General features: G+C 47.0%; 1 pseudogene; it reads right to left on the bottom strand.

The window, feature by feature from the left end:
- Positions 1-7,414, bottom strand: part of LOC124656999 — a 43,199-nt pseudogene extending 35,785 nt beyond the window's left edge.
- Between the last annotated feature and the right edge of the window lie 1,218 nt (positions 7,415-8,632).

The following is an 8,632-nucleotide window of genomic DNA, read 5'->3' as shown; positions in this document are numbered from 1 at the left end:
CACGGCATGTCCTCCTCTCCGTCGTCTTGATGTGCCTTGTACCTAATGACACATAGCACGTCGGCATGAGGTAGCATTCCATCCAAAGGGGTATCAAGATCAAGGGTGGTGAGGAGCGAATTCACCTTATCATGTAGCGCTTTAACTCGAGCCCGAGTCATCGGTCCACTTGGGGGACTAGTTGGTCTTGGTGTGGAGGTGACCGAAGGCCACCCCGCATCATGTTGTTTACTGACGGGGATGAGAGGGAAATCCCTTTGCCGCAGCCAGATTTGTTTAGTATTCACAGGAAACCGTGGTCGCGCTCTAAGGAGGAGGTGGATGAGCAGCTGAGGATACACGGGTTCCACCAGCAACATGACTCCGAGGACGCCGAGCCCTCCCACGACTACACCGTCACGTATCCTGGTGCTTCTTCCAGCACATACCCAGAACAGGATCCATCTTCGTCGTACTACGGAGGTGCTACTTCATGGGCACCATAGGATTGATCTCCACTTAGGCCAAAAGCCTAAGCTTGGGGGGAGGTATACCGGCATCACTCATTCTTTGCATATTATAGTTGCTGGATACTTTTACATACTTGTTTAGCTTCTTAAAGTGATTTTCTAATAAGAGGGAGATGATGTTTGGGGAAGTGCTAATTGAAAACAGATTCTGGACTGATACCAAAAAAATTCTCAAAAACAGCCAGAACGTCATTTTGCGAAGCCAATTTTTGTGCATGTTCCCCAGGTTGTTATCTAACTTTCATTAGTTGAACACTTTTCGAGCTGAGCAGCGGTAGAATTTCTTAAAAATCGATTACTGTACTGCTGTCAAGTTTGACGAATTTCTGCTGCTTGGTGTTTATGTGACTCTTTTAGTTTTCATCTTCTTGTTTTGCTTTGTTTCCTTCCTAAAACACAAAAGACCAAAAATATTTCTGTTGTTTCTCTTTACCATATGTTTATTTTGGTTTCTTGCTTTTATTTTGCTTTGTTTGCTATTGTTGGTTTGCTATAAGAAAATCCAAACAGATTTTACTTTGTTTGCTTGTTCCCTTTTGTTCTTGTTTCCAATTCGAAAACACCAAAAATATTTGATGTTCTTCTTTGGTTTTGTAAAGTTCATTATGGAGTTCAGTGGTCTTCGGTGGTTGGAGCTTGGCTTTCATTTCATATTATTCAAGCTACACAAGTGAAAGGCAATAATGACGATCTACGACAATTCGACTTTGGTGAGAGGCTGGTATGAACTCTATTTGTTTTCATTTTTGTACATATACTCATCCATGTGAGCATGCTTAGTTGGTTCATGTGAGGTATATGTCATTTAAGAAAGTCTAGTAGTTCATGATCTCTCATGCTTAGCTCTAATTTATTAATATGAGTAGCATATCATAAATATTTGTTTGCATTGCTTTATTCATAGATAGGTATGACATTGTGGTATCCTCCTCTGAATAATTCACTTGAATCAACTTGGAACATGCTCACGCATGCATATGACTGAACAACAGTCAATTAAGCCTCGATGATTTACTTTACCTCGAGTTTTTGTATCACTTTTATGCCTCAGTTAATTTATTTTTGTCGCAAGCATGATTATGACAGTTACTGCTCTCTTGATTGTCGCTTCCCAGTCTATTGCTAGCATTCACTTGTACTGAGCGGGAACGCTGCTCGTGCCTCCAAACCCCTGAAAACCAAGTTATTCCAAAGTGTCCAACATAAATACCTATGCATGGCATTTCAAACCATTCCAAGTAAATTCTCATGTGCTACCTTTAAACCTTCAAAATGCTTCTCAATTTGTGTCGATGTTTTATAGCTCATGAGAAAATATGTGGTGTTTATCTTTCAATCTTGTCATTTACTCCTGACGGACTTTCATAATGGACTAGTGGCACATCCGCTTATCCAATAATTTTGCAAAAAGAGGCGGCAACGGGGTTCCCGGCCCCAATTAATCAACTTTCATTAATAATTCTCTTCACATGTTTTGCCCTGATTTATCAGTAAGCAACTTAAATTGCAAATAGACACTCCTCCATGGTATGTGATTGATGGAAGGCACCCGAGGATTCGGTTAGCCATGGCTTGTGTAAGCAAAGGTTGGGGGAGTGTCATCCATAATGAAACTAAAATATATGTGTAAACAAAAGAGAAGAGGGATGATTTACCTTGCTAGTAGAGATAACGTCCTTCATGGAAGCCGCTCTTGAAAGTCTGGTTGACGAGGTAGTTAGAGTACCCACTATCATTCGGTGATAACAACAAACACCTCTCAAAATAATAATGTTACTCCTGTTTTACAAATGAAAAGCTCTAGCACATGTTAATCCCTGCTTCCCTCTACGAAGGGTCAATCTTTTACTTTTACATTGAGTCTCCATCCTTTCTTTGAGCACTTTCTTGAGAGCACAACTGTCATTCTTAGTATAATATGTTTGTCCCAAAATGTGATTAACTTTGGTATAACTTTGATGCTTTTATCTTTGATAATCTCTACTTCCAGTCTTCCCATGAACTTCAAAGGTGCCCGAGCATTTATGTTTTGCTGTACAAATACGGGCAAGCGAGATACCACTTTATCATATCCTTCTATGAACATTGCAATCTTGCTGATAGATATGATTCATGATGCTTATTATTAATTTGCTGGTACCTTTTCCATGATTGACATAGCTATTAGATGATTCTATTTGCATGTATCTTATTATGAATTGCTTAAGTACTTGCCCATATCATGAGAATATTTATATCATATGAACAAATGTGTTCGTGAAAGTTCTTTTATCGCACTCAGTTGTTAACTGAATTGCTTGAGGACAAGCAATAAGCTAAGCTTAGGGGGAGTTGATACGTCCAAAACGTATCTACTTTCCCGAACACTTTTGCTATTGTTTTGCCTCTAATTTGTGTATTTTGGATACAACTAACACGGACTAACGCTGTTTTCAGCAGAATTGCTCTGGTGTCTCGTTTTTGTGAAAAATCCAACTTTCAGGAAAATCCCCGGAATTAATGTCAAAGGGCTTATTTTTCCAGAAGATTCACGGAGCCAGAAGGGCAGGCTAGGGGAGGCCCCACGACCCCACACCATGGGCCGGCGCGGCCTAGGAGGGGGGCGCGCCGCCCTATGGTGAGGCCGCCTCGGCCAGCCTCTGACGCCCCCCTTTGGACTACTTAACGTCTTCAACCTAAAAACGCACGGGGGGTTAGACGAAATCGCCAGAAGACATCCAGAACACCGCCGCCATCGCGAAACTCCGTCTCGGAACCAGAAACTCCGTTCTGGCACTCCGCCGGGACAGGGAATTGGAGGAGATCATCGCTATCATAACCACCGATGCCTCTCCATCGACCAGCCATGTTTCCCCCATCCATGTGTGAGTAATTCCCCCGCTGTAGGCTGAAGGGGATGGTAGGGATTGGATGAGATTGGTCATGTAATAGCATAAGATTGTTATGGCATAGTGCCTAGTGTCCGTAATTGGTACTTTTATGATATTGTTGCAACTTGTTATGCTTAATGCTTGTCACTAGGGCCCAAGTGCCATGATCTCAGATCTGAACATGTTATCAATTCATGATGATATTCATTTGCTTTATGATCTTACCTGCAAGTTGTATACACGTATTGTTGTCCAGAACCCGAGGCCCCAAAGTGACAGAAATTAGGACAACCGAAGGGGAAGGCGGTGATATGAGGATCACATGTGTTCACGGAGTGTTAATGCTTTGCTCCGGTGCTCTATTAAAAGGAGTACCTTAATTTCCAGTAGATTCCCTAGAGGCCCGGCTGCCACCGGCTGGTAGGACAAAACATGTTGTGCAAGTTTCTCATTGCGAGCACGTACGACTAAATATGGAACACATGCCTATTGATTGATTAGTACTTGGATACCGTTTTATTATTATCTGCAAATGCTCTGTCTTGATTGTTACATGAGTTTCTCTCATCCATGCAACGCCCGTTCATCCATCCCCGTGCCTACAGTATTTTAATCCTGTTGTTTACTATAATCACTACTGCTGTCTTTGTTACACTGCTGCTTATATTTCACTACTGCTACTGCTATAAAACTGTTACTACTTGATAAACTCTTGCGAGCAAGTCTGTTTCCGAGTGCGAGCTGAATTGACAACTCCGCTGTTAAGGCTTACAAATATTCTTTGACTCCCCTTATGTCGAATCAATAAATTGGGTTTTACTTCCCTCGAAGACTGTTGCGATCCCCTATACTTGTGGGTCATCAGTCGGCGGGAGGGAAACCGCCGGGTGATGTGACAGTTTAGGGGAGGTGAGAGTGCGGTCGCGAGTGAGAGGAAGGAGAGGGGAGCGGTGAGGCTAATTATGGCGCGTGTTCCCGAAGGGACACGGCGTTTCCGCCTCACTTCCCCACGCGTGCAGCCTTCTGGCCGCAACGGGTATGCCCCCGGAGAAACTGTCATTCCGGGCGTTCCTCCAGGACCTGTCCCAGGAGTGCTTTGAGAACCGATGCAACAACGCGGCTCGGCCCAGGCATCCAAACGGGCAAAAAATTGCTGACCCCATGTGAGTCAAGGGACATGCAGCCTACCAAACGCGCCCTTGTTCGTCCATTGATTCCTGTTTTTTGTTTCTACATTCCCTTCTTCTTTTCTTTTTTTACTTTGCTCTTTTGGTTGTAGGACTAGGCTGTGACACGATGATCGATCTTCGTGGGAGGAACAATGGTTGGGCAGTAGTCTCATCTCTTGGGCAACGCGTGTACGTACGTGTGGCCAAGGACTACACGACCTAGATCGATAGCGCTGGCTCTGCCCATCCAAGCTTTGATGGCCCAGCGTACCTGAACGTACCTGACAGTGACAGTGATAAAGACGGCGCCGCGAACAGCTCGAGTGGCTGCATCCAGCGGCTGCCGGCTGGTGGCGGCGTGTGTGCATGCTGAATCCCATACCGGTCGTTTTTTTTTTGTTCTTGTCTAATTATCTTTTCCATATCGTTCTTTCCAAAAAAAATTCCTTCATATGTTGAACATGTTCGTGAAGGATATGTCCAGATCTTGTAATTTCCCAACTTCCAATGCATGGTCCAGATTTTGATTTTGACATTCTTCCTCCGTGTGTTACTGGACGCTTCATTCCATATTCGGTACAAAAAAAATTAGAAGGGAACATAGCAGAGTTTTCTCCACGTTAACCAAAGAGTTGCTGCAAGGATGTAGAACTAAAATCAAGGGCAGAGTCTGCATCGAAAGTGGTAAAACAATCCATGAAAGGAGGGTCTAAATCCAACTATTTTAGTTGTTTATCTCTAATTCCTAACATAATCCCATTGATTTAGGTCTTCATCCTTAATTTTCTAACATAATTACATTGACTGGCGAATGGATTTGGGGATGCGGGTGAAGGAACCAGCGTTGTTCTGTAGAAAAGGAAGGACCTGCCTATTAAAAGGACGAATTTTTCAGGGTGTTTCTTGCAATATATAGAACTGGTAGCACGGATCTCAAAGCTGAATTGAGCGCTCCAGATAAGCCCGGGACACCCACGTGTATGTAGACTTGCATTTCCGGCGCCCTGCTCCGTGCCCGACGCCAAAATTCTCTTAAACGCCAAGCATCGGCGAGATTGCAACGGCCCGCATGAACCATCCTGTTTTCCGTTGCACTTGGACGTTTCGTGTTCACAACGGTATGTGCTGTACATACTGAGAAGGAGAAAGAAAACTGACCTCAGTGATAGACTATTGTCTATTGGGCTAAAGTGAAAGGCCCATTCCATTTTTTAGCTGTCCAAAGTCCAAACACCAGCCAGGAGCACGTACTAGGCATGTTATGGCTTACCTAAAAAAAAAGGCATGTTACGGTTGTAGATGAGTCGTGCCACCGCTGGGTCCGTTACGGTCATGTGTACATGAACCGCGCCACCAATAGGCATGTTATGGTGGTAGATGGGTCGTGTCACTGTTGGGTCCTTTACGGTCGTGTGTAGACGAACCGCGCCACTGTCTGCAATATATGTAAACCTCCTATACACACTATGCCATTATCTCGCTCTCTCCTCTCATGTTCTCTCCCACACCCCGTGCCACCACCACATCCGTGGGATCGTAGATCGGTGCTCGAGCGCCACCGGCTGCCGTCTTCATCATCGGTGAGTACCATGACATGTGATTTTGTGAATATGGCCGCGGGTGGTTTATAAGATGTTTAACCGATCAGAAACCACCGGGCCAACCTCTTGCTACCCCCTCTTAATAGTATATGAAGCCTAGCTACATATTGAAAAAAAACGACAAGTTTTCTGTCACAATGCTTCACAAAACCGGGATACACCACACCATTAGCTTGTTTTAGAATTAACTAGACATGCTCAAAGCAAAAATGCCCTTTCAAACGATAGCAGGTTGGATCCATTTTGGGGCGGGTGCCGCCAAATCAGCAGCGTGGGGTGGATTTTGCTCCGGCGCGGTCGATTCGGGGCGGGTGCTACCAAATCAGCTGCACGGGGTGGCTTCCGCTCTGACGCGGTTGATTCGGGCCACCTTGCTTGATGGTCCATGAACGTTGCCACCGTTACGGTGGGGAAAAAACAATCTGATTTTGCGATATATAGCACGCCGAACGGAAGAACACGCTGCCTTTTTTATCTCGCGGTGGGCGGCTGATCGAGATCGGGCGAGCAAGTGGGATGTCGAAAGACAGGGAGGTTTTAGCACATAGCACCACTTGTTGGGGTTTCTTTTGCACGAAACCACAACCACTAGAAATTTTTGCACCAAACACCAGTATTTGTTGTAAACGTTGCACAGAACACATAAATCACCATTAACGACCTTGATAACCGGTTGATCGAGTAGGCCGAACGGATGACGGTGAGTTGGTGATGCATGCTAGCGGTGGCGGACGGCAGTACAAAGCATGACATCGACGGGGAGGGGGGTGTTAGCACTATCAGAGGAAGTGCAGGTACGTTGTCTAGACGAGGGAAACGGCGGCAGAGCGCATGGGATGCGGCGGGGATGGCCGGGGGTGCACGGGTGCTCGGGGAGGCGGTGGCGGATACATGAGCACTGGGGGATGGCGAGGAACAGGAATCGAACGAGCTGGCGGAAGCTGCGGAGGAGATCGGCAAGGCGACGTCATTCGGAGCTGCATCTTCGCCAAACGCCGCCGCTCGTAGACTTCATCCTGACGCTGTTGCTCCTCCCGCGTCGACCGCCGCAGCGCAAGCTCCTCCCACTCCTTTTGCTGGCGCACCTCCAACCGGCACCCCCGCTGCAACCGCACCTCCTCCCGGCGCCGCTCGTCCGCGACAAAGGCATCTACGGTCGCCACTAGCGCCGCCTCCTCCCACGCCTTGTACTCTGCGAGCTGTGGGTCCTCCTCCATGACTTCTACGGCTGCCTCTAGCGCCGCCTCCTCCCACGAATCGACCATTTTGGTATTTTCTAGGGTTTAGATTTTTGCACCAATGAGGAGGGGGAGGATGGATAATATAGACAAGCGGCGAGGTGGGAAACCTCCCGCGCGGCGTCGTGGCGGGAGAATTTCCCGCGCGGCGTTGTGGTAGGAGAGTTTCCAGCCCGGCGTCGTGGTGGTAAAATATCCCGCGCGACGCCCTGGCATCACTGACAAGCGGCTCCCACGCCAAAAAAAAATCGCCTCGCGAGGCGCCGACGCGCTCGATTCGCGCCCTTGTCAAGGAGCCAGCACGGGGTTGCCGGCGCTTCTATTGGGCTCGGAAAAACGCCGACGCTATTTGGGGCGCGCCGGTGTGATCCCATTTTTGCTTGCGGCCCCCAAATCGCTATCGAGGCCGCTATGGGGAGCGCCAGTGGAGATGCTCTTATCACCGAATATCCAAACAACATCACCACCCAAAAGGATGTCCATGGGAGAGGTTCGGAGCGGGCCGGTGAGGGAGAGGTCCCTTCTCCGCCGGCGTGCCCCTCCCTGCGGACGCTTGCCGCCTCGGAGCTGTGGTGCTGGTGCTGACCATGATTGAACTCCTCTGTTCATCTATGTCCGGCAAAGAGCTTGTGAAATCCATGTTGCATGCCGCCTTGATTATGAAAGTGGGCCTAATGTGGTTAATTTCCCATTAAGGCTCCTAATTGAAGTATTTGTGTTTTGTGCAAATTTTTACCCCAAACATTGGTGTTTGGTGCAAAGAAACATCATTGTTGTGGTTCTCTGCAAAAGAAGCCCCAACAGTTGGTGTGATCTGCTATTTCCTCTGGAAAATTTTACTTATACAATTTAACAGTACATTTATTAGTACAAACAAATCTATGCTGGTAGAATACCTCCAAAATGAGAAAAAGATGTTGAATGTAGATGGGCTGCAGTCCAGTAAGGCAGCCCATGTAGTCTACAATTCCTGAAATCTCAAGGTCCATCACATTGGCAGCTTGGGACAGCCTTGGGGACAAAGTTTAGTCCCACATTGCTAGTTGAGAGTGAGTTGAAGTGGTATATAAGGGCTGCTGTTCTAGTCATTCCAAGTGAGTGAGAATAGAAGGAGCCCTCGCGCACTCCTCCTCCTCCGCCCGCCCCGCCTCGCCTCGCCTCGCCTCGTCACGCACGTCGCGTTTCATGACTCGAGTTCGAGACACACTCAAGGAAGCCTAAATTTTTTGCTTGGTGCACCAACTG

The sequence above is a fragment of the Lolium rigidum genome, chromosome 5, assembly GCF_022539505.1.
Source record: "Lolium rigidum isolate FL_2022 chromosome 5, APGP_CSIRO_Lrig_0.1, whole genome shotgun sequence".
NCBI lineage: Eukaryota > Viridiplantae > Streptophyta > Magnoliopsida > Poales > Poaceae > Lolium > Lolium rigidum.
Note: the sequence above shows the minus strand (reverse complement) of the source record. Positions and strands in the feature narration are given on the sequence as shown.